Here is a 12263-nt window from a genome sequence, read left to right on the forward strand (position 1 = left end):
ACCTGGAAATCTGGCATGGGTTCTTCTGCTTACGCACGTACCCCAGCTCCAGAAGACACACACGAAGCTTGTCTAAGATCCTGCTCCCTATTCCTCCGCAGTCTTGTAGTATGCTGGGCTGATGAGGCTCCGTAGCTTACCCAGAGGCAGATGCCAGACTCCCATACTGCACGCAGCCTCACCTAGCTTGAGGGAAAAGGTTTGCACCCCTCCCTCATCCTCAGGGAATGGAAATGCTCTCAGTCTTTACTCCTACGAATCTCCGTCAGAGACACTGTCCTGTCCCTCCCCTTCTTTTCTTCCCTGCTCTCCCCTCCCTCTCCTCACTAGTCAATCTCTAGCATTCTCTCCTGCCCCCATCCGGAGTGAGGGTTGCTGGACCACCTTGACCATCATCAGTGTGTTCCAAATAGAGATGGTCTGGCATCTCTCTTTAACAAGTGTGAGCTCTTATCACCTTTGTCCTTATCTTTAGGACATCTGCAAAACTCTAGGACAACAGGAAAAGTCTCATTCCAGATCCTGTCTCACACATATTTTCTGTACATAGGGATTGTCAAACATATGTCATCTTGTAACCTGTTTGTTTATTTCCTGTTACGTTACAGACAACTTTTCATGTTAATGAGAATGGCACATCCTCATCCATTTTTAAAAACCAGCCATTTTGTTTGAAGTATAATTTACAAACAGTAAAGCACATCCTTGTTCAATGCACATTTGGAACCATCACCACAATCATGATATCGAATATTTCCATTATTCCAGAAAGCTCCCTCATGTCTCTTTGCAGTCAGTCTCTCTCATCCCCCAACTCCAGGCAGCCATTTCACCTCATCCTTTTCAATAATTGTACAATAGTTCCACAATGTAGAAGTTCCTTAATTTATTTAAGTTGTCTCCTATTGATAGACATTTAGATGGCTTCCAGTTTGTGATCTTATTGATTCCTGAATTCAATATTTGTGGAATACCTAATATGTGTTGGGTGTGGTGCTATTAGAGCAGTGATCCAGCAACCTTCTGTATGTGCCTATATGTATTCTTTAGCTTATTTCCTTAAAATGTCCCCTAAAAGTGGAATTGCTGGGCCAAAGAGCATGCGTGTTAAAATAATGTTGATAAATATTGTCAAATTGCCCTCAATCAAAATTGCAACAGTTTACACTCCTATCAACAGTGAATGCAAATGACCACTTTTCTCACATCACCAGCACTAGGTATTATAAATCTCTGCTGTCCATTAACAGAAGAATGGTTTGAACTTATGTGTCTTTGATTACTGGTAAGGTGGACCCTCTTAGCGTCTGTAACTTTCATTTGGTTTGTGGAAATCACGGCCCCAGGAGCCAGTTTCCCTCATTTTCACCCCTCACAGTGAAGCCATGGCCAGGCTCTTTCCTGGGGCCTGTGTCCACTGAGCTGGGAGAACATCTGGTCCTATAGGAAGTTGGAGAGAGGTCACCCTTTGGTTGTCGACAGCTCCCTACTTCCACTTGAACAGTCACTTTAGAGAAAGCCCCCCAAGAATGCTGTTAGCCAGTCAGAATGGCTATTTAAAAAAAAGTCAAAAAATAACAGATGCTGGTGAGGTTATGGAGAAAAGGAAACACTTATACACTGTTGGTGGGAGTGTAAATTAGTTCAGCCACTGTGGAAAGCAGTGTGGCAATTCCCCAGAAAGCTAAAAGCAGAACTACCATGCAACCTAGCAATCTCATTACTGGGTGTATGCCCAAAGGAATATAAATCATTCTACCATAAAGACACATGCACGTGAATGTTCATTGCAGCACTATTCACAATAGCAAAGACATGGAATCAACATAAATGGCTATCAATGGCAGGTTAGATAAAGGAAATGTGATACATCTATACCGTGGAATACTATGCAGCCATAAAACAAGAATGAGATCATGTCCTTTGTAGGATTATGGATGGAGCTGGGAGCTATTATCCTTAGCAAAGTAATCCAGAAACCAAATACTGCATATTCTTACTTATAAGTGGGAGCTAAATGAAGAGAACACATGGACACAGAGAGGGGAACAACAGACTGGGGCCTACCGGAGGGTACAGAGTGGGAGGAGGGAGAGGATCAGGAAAAATAACTATTGGATATTAGCCTTAGGGTCTGTGTGATGAACTAATCTGTACAACAAAGTCCCGTAACACTAGTTTACCTGTATAACAAACCTGCACATGTACCCGTGAACCTAAAATAAAAGGGTTTTTAATTTTAAAAAATTAAAAATAAAATTTTAAAAAGAATGATGTTCATCCTGGTCTCGCTTATGATTGGACCACTTAGAAAGTGGGTCAGAGGGGCCGGGTGCGGTGGCTCACACCTGTCATCCCAACACTTTGGGAGGCCAAGGCGGGTGGATCACTTGTGGTCAGGAGTTCGAGACCAGCCTTACCAACATGGAGAAACCCCATCTCTACTAAACATACAAAATTAGCCAGACGTGGTGGTGCATGCCTGTAATTCCAGCTACTTGGGAGGCTGAGGCAGGAGAATCGCTTGAATGCAGGAGGCAGAGGTTGTGGTGAGCCAAGATCGCACCATTGCACTCCAGCCTGGGCAAAAAGAGCAAAACTCCATCTCAAAACAAAAGAAAAAAAAAAGATAAAGAAAGTGAGTCAGAGGAACAGATTGCAGGGCAACTGGGGCCATGACCAGCGCTTCTAGGTCTGGCTCAGCCCTGCAGCCTTGGGATGCTGCTCGTCGTGGGGAAATGTGAATGGCCACAGTGTGCCACCTGCTCTCCCTTAACCCTCAGGAGACTTCCCTCCCCCTCCGAATTTGGAGGTCTCCATGGGATCGCTCTTTGTAGATCCTTAGGTTGGTCCTCTCTTAATGGATGCCGTGGTCTTCATCACCCCATTCTCTACTTTCACACCTGAGCTCCCTCTCCCATCCCTTTGCTTCTTCTTGGTCATTCTGGCCCATGACCGGAAGGGAGAGTTTGTAAGGTGGCTCTAGACTCCCTAATGTCCTGATGTTCTTTTTTTTTTTTTTTTTTTTTTTTTTGAGACCAAGTCTTACTCTGCCATCCAGGCTGGAGTACAGTGATGCAATCTCGGCTCACTGCAAGCTCCGCCTCTCTGTTAACCAGGTTGGTCTCGATCTCCTGACCTCGTGATCCGCCCGCCTCGGCCTCCCAAAGTGCTGGGATTACAGGTGTGAGCCACTGTGCCTGGCCCTGATGTTCAGTTTTTATTCATTTGTATCTTATGTTTTAAATGTTCAGTGTTGATTATCGCACCATAGCCACTTTATTTGGTGCTAAGGACTCATAGTTTTCCATGTTTCCCATGGAAACATGGGAAAACATGGGTTTTTTGTTTGTTTGTTTGTTTGTTTGTTTCTGAGATGGAGTTTTGCTCTTGTTGCCCAGGCAACAAGTGGTGTGATCTCACCGCAACCTCCACCTCCTGGGTACAAGCGATTCTCCTGCCTCAGCCCTCCGAATAGCTGGGATTACAAGCATGCACCACCACGCCTGGCTAATTTTGTATTTTTAGTGGAGATGGGGTTTCTTCATGTTGATCAGGCTGGTCTAGAACTGCCAACTTCAGGTGATCTGCAGGTGATCCGCCTGCCTCGGCCTCCCAAAGTGCTGGGATTACAGGTGTGAGCCACTGCGCGCGGCCGGATCCATCAGGGTCTCACACTTGATGCATAAATTTGACAGTGTATATGTTTTTTTTCCATTGACAAGCTGTTATTAAATCGACTTTGTACCTTATACTGATGGCTTCTCAGAGACAAGGTCATCACGTGCCATACCACCGTGTTGTATAACAGGATCAACTGAAACACTATGGCAGTGCCTGAGGTGGTCAGTCATTTTGTCTTCATTTACACATGGCAAAACTGGGCTCTGACCAAGAGATTTGCTGAGTTTTACAGCTGCCAAGTCTGGGACCATCTCCACACCCACCTCCCACATAGTCTGGGTTGCTTATTAAGCGAGCCCAAGCGGGTATTTTGATCAGTTTGGATCTTAGAGTGGTTTTATTATGTTTCCTGACCCTGAACACAAGCCCTGATGAGAATATATCTGCAGTTTGTTTTGAATTGAGGGGAGATAAGAAAGGGCCACTGAAGCTCTAGGAATAGACTCAGGGCTAGGAACTTCTGGAGGTAGAGAAGGCTTTTGTGAGAGGAGCCAAGCTGGGAATGGCAGTGGGTCCACAGGAGGGTCAGCAGAAGGAGAGGAGACTGGAACGAACTGAGGCCTGGAGGTGTTTGTAAAAAGAGAAGTTGGTTGTGGTTCTTGAAGGAGGCACATGAAAGTAGAGGCGATTTCAGGTGGGACAGTTACTTAGGCCAGTGATTCTCAGGTGGAAACGCAGGTTCCTGATCTCCTTGCTCAGAATCTCTAGGATGGCTCAGGAATCTGTATCTTATACATGCTCTCCAAGTGGTTCTCAGGCCTGCTGCAGCTGGAGCCACTGGTAGACACCATTGGCCTCAAGGCCAGAAAGCTAATGCTTTTTTATGACCCTTGCCACTGAAGGGATACATGGTTCAAAGTAAGGCCAGGTCACTGCACCCCTGGGAAGATTCACAGCCTTTTTTGATTGTGTGGCCCACATTGACCTCCTCCTGGCTTAATCTTGTCCCATCTTCTCGGAGCCACTCAGCTGGCCTTCAGCACATATCATCTTCAGTCATTATTTACATCGCACTGTCTTGGGCCCTCCATTCTAATGAGATTGAAAACTTGAGGCCGGGTTTGGCTCGTGCCTGTAATCCCAGCACTTTTGGAGGCCGAGGCAGGTGGATCACTTGCAGTCAGGAGTTTGAGACCAGCCTGTCCAACATGGTGAAACCCCGTCTCTACTAAAAATACAAAAATTAGCTGGGCCTGGTGGGCACCTGTAGTTCCAGCGACTCAGGAGGCTGAGGCAGGAGAATCTCTTGAACCTGGGAGGCAGAGATTGCAGTGAGCTAAGATTGCACCACTGTGCTCCAGCCTGGGCGTCAGAGCGAGTCTCTGTCTCAGGAAAAAAAAGAAAGGAAGGAAGAAAACTTGACGGCAAGGGTTGCCTTAGACTGCTTTGCATCTTAGTGCCCAGCCCTGAGCTCTGCACTTTCTAGGATCTCCGTAAATGCCCATTATCTAAGGAGTCCTAACCAATAGCATAGCCATCAGTGATGTAGAGACCTTGGTTTGCTTTCCCTCCAGTTTCTACCCTTTTGGAAGAAATGATGTTGGTTAGAAGAAAGGAAGATCCTCCCGGCATCCCAGGAGATTTATGTAGAGTGTCATCACGTAGCAGCATCATGGGGGGACAGCTCCACGTGGGCAGCCTTCCATGAAGACATGGGTTCTTCCGAGAGAGGTATTAGTGAGTGGCACTTCCTCAACTCCTAGCTTAAAGCAGGCCCTACCTGGTGCCAAGGGGCATTGTGCCACTGGTATTCAAATGAAGCACTGCCAACACTTTAACCCTCGTCATCATGCAGAGACCTGTGATCTATGAGGGGAGACTGACTTCCCTGGGAATGAGGACAGGAAAGTACTACACCGGAGGGGCAAATCCAGGAAATCCTGGTGCCACTTTCCCAGAGTTTCTAGTACTATGTGGGGCACTAACCTATATATTGATATACTAGTCATTAAAAGCGAATGACTCTTCCTAAAATTCTTCTCCTTTCATAATGATTTTTATCTACTTGGTCGGGAATGCTATCAGATTTAAGCCTGCCATATTTGTACCCACTCTACTTGCCAGCTTGTAAGTCCTGGAGTGTTGGGAGGGGGAGGGCACACAAGGAATCCCAAGGTTTAATCTCAAGGTTATGCTATTGGTTTAGTTTAGAGGGTTAGGGTTTATGGCAAAAAAAAAAAAAAAGGAAAATAGGGTCCTCAGGGGGACTAGCTGTTGCTGAAACAATTCATAGAAATATTGTGATGGGGGCCAAGCACGGTGGCTCAGGCCTGTAATCCCAGCACTTTGGGAGGCTGAGACAGGCGGATCACTTGAGATCAGGAGTTGGAGACCAGCCTGGCCAACATGATAAAGCCCTATCTCTACTAAAAATACAAAAATTAGCCAGGTGTGGTGGTGAGCCCCTGTAGTCCCAGCTACTCAGGAGGCTGAGGCAAGAGAATTGCTTGAACCCAGGAGGTAGAGGCTGCAGTGAGCTGATATCGTGCCACTGCATGCCAGCCTGGGCAATACAGCAAGACTTGGTCTCAAAAAATTAAAAAATTAATTAATTAAAAAAGAAAAAAAAGAAATATTGTGATGGGGATAGTTCCCAAGCTGGCTACATATTTTCTTTTGCGTAAGGATATCTGTTACTCTTTTTGCTTTCACCATTGTCCTCCATTTTTCAGATTTTTACTATAGTGATCTGTGGGGAAGAGGGTATAATTAAGCAAGTATTTGGACTTAAATAGTCCACAGCCACCCTTCAGAGCTTGTGATTAAGATTCTCCCCTCAGAAGGGAACTTTACTACTTTGCTGTGAAGTGTGAATTGTTAAAGCCCTTTAGAGAAAGCAATTTCATTTTAACTATTAAAATTTAAAATACATTCTCTTTAGCCCAGTAATGTCACTACTGGGAATCTATTCCATGCAAATGAAAATACCAGTATATAATGAAATGTGTACAAGAATGTTTCTAATAGCATTTTTCACGGTGGCCAAAAAGAAAATCTAAAAAGAAACTGTATCAATAGGGCAATTTTTAACTAAATTATGGATCATTCGCACCATGGAATATATTATATAGCCACTAATTAAAGAATGAATTAGAGTTTTACTACCTCACTTGGGAGAGGGGGATTTCTACAAGATATTGTCGAATGGAAAAAGCAAAAAGCAGAAAATTGTGAATAATATATATTAAAAATATATAATGAACTATTTTTGTACATAATTATATAAGCACAAAGAAAAGTAAGGAAAGATAGGCCGGGTGCGGTGGCTCATGCCTGTAATCCCAGCACTATAGGAGGCTGAGACGGGTGGATCACTTGAGGTCAGGAGTTGGAGACCAGCCTGGGCAACATGGCGAAACCCCATCTCTACTAAAAATACAAAAATTAGCTGGGCATGGTGGTGTGCCCCTGTTGTCCCAGCTACTCAGGAGGCTGAGGCAGGAGAATTGTTTGAACCTGAGAGGTGAAGGCTGCAGTGAGCCAAGATCATGCCACTGCACTCCAGCCTGGGTGACAGAGCAAGACTGTCTCAAAGAAAGAAAAATAAGCAAAGATATACACTGATTAACATTGGTATGTGTTTTTGCACGCATATGTATATTGAGGGAGTACAACATGAGGCAGGTAACATGGGGAAGCAGGAAAAAAAGAAAAACAGATTCCACTAAAATATGAATTTTATGATAATTTATATAAAGCTGTATATATGCATGTGTGTATATATCTGAAAAAGGAAATTAGAAAATATATAAATCTTCACTAACTGGAAAGGATGTCCACATATATTACTGAGTGATAAAAGCAAATTGCAGGGTTGATTTTATTTTGTTAAACACAAACCCACAAATATCAGCCTATAAATAAGAGTATATGCTTGCCTAATTCTGAGCAAGGATTTCTATGCCTGGGTATTGACATAGGGACCTCAAGTGAGGATGGAACAAGGAAGGTGAAAGGTTAAGATGGAAGCTGCAGAGAGGTTTAACTTTTATGTATTTTTATATATATACATATAATATAAAGATATATATATCAATATATGTAATACAAAATGTGTTATTTTATGTGTTGCAGTGGACAATTGTCTATAATGTATCAGTGCTCTATTGCCACAATAATCTCACATAACAAACCATCCTAAAAACTTGGTGGGCTTAACAAAACAAGCCTTTCTTGTTTTGTTTTGTTTTTTGTTGTTGTTATTTCTTTGAGGTGGAGTCTCACTCTGTCACGCAGGCTGGAGTACAGTGGTATGATCTCAGCTCACTGTAACCTCTGCCTCCCAGGTTCAAGTGATTCTCCTGCCTCAGCCTCCTGAGTAGCTGGGACTACAGGCATGCACCGCCATGCCCAGCTAATTTTTGTATTTTTAATAGAGATGGGTTTTCACCATGTTGGTCAGGCTGGTCTCGAACTCCTGACCTTAAGTGATCCACCTGCCTCGGCCTCCCAAAGTGCTGGGATTACAGGCATGAGCCACCACACCCGGCCAAAACAAGCCTTTAACAGGTGGCTGAAGCAAGGAAGGAGATTGTGCTTGCCACCGTGAGGAATCATTAGTTAATCATTAGTTACAGAAGTTTACAGCTCTCAAAACACTCCTTGGTAGTCTTTCACTGTTCTCACTTCTTTGATGTAAATGTCTATCTATGCATCTGTCTCTACCACCAGCCCATGAGTTTTTGAGTGCTGTGATCATGTCTCATTTATCTTGATAACTTCAATGTTTAGCATAGTTCCTGGAACACAGAAGGTGCTAATAAATGACTGAAGAATAAATTGAGAAATAAACTAAAAAGCCCTTTATTTAGATCATGAGTCTGTGGGTCAGTGATTTAGGCTAGGCACAGCTGGGTGGTTCTTCGGGTCTTGGCTGAGCCTCTCTCACACATGCCTGGAGGGCAGCTATTGGCTGACCTTAGTTGGGGTGACTGGGGCAACGACCATGCTCCAGCAGGCCAGCCTGGTTATATGCTGTCATGATGATGGGAAAGGTGCAGTAGAGGGCAGGCCCAATCATGTGAGAGCTTTCATGTTTTCTTACAATCTACTTGGACAAAGCAAGGAGATTTGCTTGGTCAACCAAATGTCCAAGGGCAGCCATCAGGTAAGAGGGTAATGTAAAATTACATGACAAACAGGGCATTGATAAAATGCAGGTAAAAAATGGGGTCTTTTTTTTTACAGTCTTACCATATGTAGTATGAAAAGTGTTGAAGAAAGAGGACTTTTCCCCTCCATTTACCAAAGAATAGTTACCTGCCTGGTGCCATGTAGTATTCAATGGCAAAGTTAATTATGTCTGGGTTCCTAACATATTTTAGTTAATAGCATGTAAAGCAAAAGATTAATTTGGAAATTTGCAAAGTATTTGAAACGTGGCATTTATACTTACGATTTGCTTGATTGAGGGGAGGGTTAGAGATACTGGGGCAGCCACTGCAGCCCTAGCTCATTGGTGGTGGTTCTCAAAATCATAGATATTTGAGTTCCCCAGAAACTCTGCAGAATTCTGGAGGGAAAATGACAATAGGCTGGGGCTGAGGATTGCTTGCTAGGTGGCGTTCTTTTCAGCCTAGCCCAGCCAGGGGCGAGGAGCCAGTGGATCCTTTGTCTCAGTGGGGTCACTTACAGAAGTGCTTGTTAGGGAAGCGCAAAAGTGGAAGAAAGATATTGAGGGGAAGGGAAGAATTACAATAATTGTCCTTTTGGCTTTCTTAAAAGAGTAACTGAGGCCAGGCGCGGTGGCTTACGCCTGTAATCCCAGCACTTTGGGAGGTTGGGGGGGGGCGCGAATCACCTGAGGTCGGGAGTTCGAGATCAGCCTGACCAACATGGAGAAACCCCATCTCTACTAAAAATACAAAATTAGCCAGGCGTGGTGGTGCATTCCTGTAATCCCAGCTACTCGGGAGGCTGAGGCAGGAGAATCACTTGAACCCGGGAGGCAGAGGTTGCAGTGAGCCGAGATTGTGCCATTGCACTCCAGCCTGGGCAATAAGAGCAAAACTCCATCTCAAAAAAATAATAATAATAATAACTGAGTAACGATGGATGATTTGATTTTGTGTAATCTTGTTTTGTGTTTCCCATGCTGCATGAGACCATTAGTGATTGATAGGCTACGTCACTAAGTAAGTGAAAAAGAGCAAACCATAGAAAGTTAAAGGGGTCCACGAGAGACCTTGGCTCACCTAGAGATGAAAGCCACTGTGGGCTCTCTGCCCATTCATTTAGCAGATTTGCAGCTAATAATTTTGCAATAGTCTGGAGATTGGAGTGGGAGAATGCTCAGGTGTATGATTGATTTTCTTCATTTTAGCTCCTTGTTAATGGAGTAAAATATTAGGCGGTCAAGGTAACAACAAGGATGACCAGCATCTGTTGTACAGAAACCTTTCTCGTCAAGCACAAGAAATACAACCTTCTCCTCCTGGGGGGTGTGGAACATGATGTCCATGAAACATGCCAGAGCTCAGTGGCTTCTCCCTAGGAGCAGCTTCTAAAGCAGGCTTTATGATGTCAGAACTGAACCTCATGTGCATGCAATGCTATCTCCACCTAAAAGAACCCCAAGGTTTTGTGAGAGCACATGCTGCCAGCCACTCACCAACGTTTGGCCAGTCTTGTTTAGAGACTCAGAAAGCTTATCTCAGCTGAGCCTCAGAACCACATCAGAAGTGTCCAAACCTGGTCTGGCATATAATTAGTTACCTATGCCATAGTCCCTCCGTGCTTCTTCCTTGCTAAGACAACCGAGATTATGTTTATGGAAACAATATGCCTATCCCCAAGGGATGAATCTTTTTTTTTTTTTTTTTTTTTTTTTTTTTGAGACGAAGTCTTCCTCTGTTGCCCAGGCTGGAATACAGTGGTGTGATCTTGACTCACTGCCACTGCAACCTCCACCTTCTGGTTTCAAGCAAGTCTCCTGTCTCAGTCTCCCAAGTAGCTGGGATTACAGATGCATGCCACCATGCCTGACTAATTTTTGTATTTTTAGTAGAGAGGGGTTTCACCATGTCGGCTAGGCTGGTCTCAAACTCCTAACCTCAGGTGATCTGCCCACCTCAGTGTCCCAAAGTGCTGGAATTACAGGCGTGAGCCACTGTGTCCGGCCCCAAGGGATGAATCTTGACTGAACTAGGCTCACATAGCACCCCTAACCCCCTTGGCCAGCTGTCTATGGCCCAGGCTCCTTTGCAGCCCTGTCCTAGCTCTGCCCAGGGAGACATCAGGAAATGTTGTCTGGAGAGCTTAGAAAGATGCCTCCTGAATAAAAGATCAAAGCCTTGTAAGGAGAAAGCCTTTGATTCTTTCTTCTTGTTTGGGAGTTGGTGTGAGGATGTGCAAGCTGGAGCTGCAGCAGCCATTCTGCAACCACAGGGAAACAAGCATAAGAAATCCATCACATACAAGATAGGGGCATGGAAGGATGAGAAGAGCTTGGGTTCTCTGTACACTGAAAACTAGAAAACATTGTTGAAAGAAATTGTAGCATGCACAAATAAGTAGAACGATATCCTATGTTCATAGATTGGAATAATTCATATTATTGAAATGTCCATACTGCCCAAAGCAATCTATAGGTTTAATAGAATTCCTATCAAAATTCCAGCAGTGAGTTGGGTGCAGTGTCTTGAACCTGTAATCCAAGCTATTTGGGAGTCTTAGGCAGGAGAATTGCTTGAGCCCAGGGGTTCCAGACCAGCCTAGGCAACATAGCAAGACCCCCAACTCTAAAAAAATATTCAAAATTATCCAAGCATAATAGTGCATGCCTGTTGTCCCAGCCCCTCTGAAGGCTGAGGTAGAAGGATCACTTGAGCCCAGGTGTTTCAGGCTACAGTGAGCTATGATTGTGCTGCTGTACTCCAGCCTTGATGATGGAGTGAGACTCTCTCTAAACAAACAAAAATTCCAATGGCACTTTTCACAGAAAAAAAAATTCCTAAAATTTGTATGGAACCACAAAATACCCCAGATAGCTAAAGCAATTTTGAGGAAGAAGAAAAAAAGCCAGAGGCATCACACTTTCTGATTTAAGCTATATTACAAAGCTATTGTAATCAAAACCACATGGTCCTGGCATAAAAACAGGCTGACCAATGGAATAGAACAAAGAGCCCAGAAATAAACCCATACCTTCGTAATCAACTAATTTTGCACCAAAGTGCCAAAAATACACAATGGGAAAAGGATAGTCTCTTTGATAGAAAAACTGGGAAAACTGGATATTCACATTAAAAAATTAAACTGAACGCTTATCTTGCACCATACATAAAAATCAAAACCCCTAGAGGAAAACATATGGCGAAAGCTCCTTGACATTGGTCTCAGCAGTGATATTTTGGAGCCAAAACCTCAGGCAACAAAAGCAAAAATAAGCAGGAATGATATCAAATAAAAAGTTTCTGCACATCAAAGGAAACAACAAAATGAAAAGGCAGCCTACAGAATGGGAGGAAATATGTTTTAGCAATATATCTGATAAGGAGTTAGATAAGGAGTTAAAATCCAATAGATATAAGAAACCCATACAACTCAGTATATAATATATAAGGAACCCATACAACTCA

Source organism: Piliocolobus tephrosceles, chromosome 6 (assembly GCF_002776525.5).
Source record: "Piliocolobus tephrosceles isolate RC106 chromosome 6, ASM277652v3, whole genome shotgun sequence".
NCBI classification, from domain to species: domain Eukaryota; kingdom Metazoa; phylum Chordata; class Mammalia; order Primates; family Cercopithecidae; genus Piliocolobus; species Piliocolobus tephrosceles.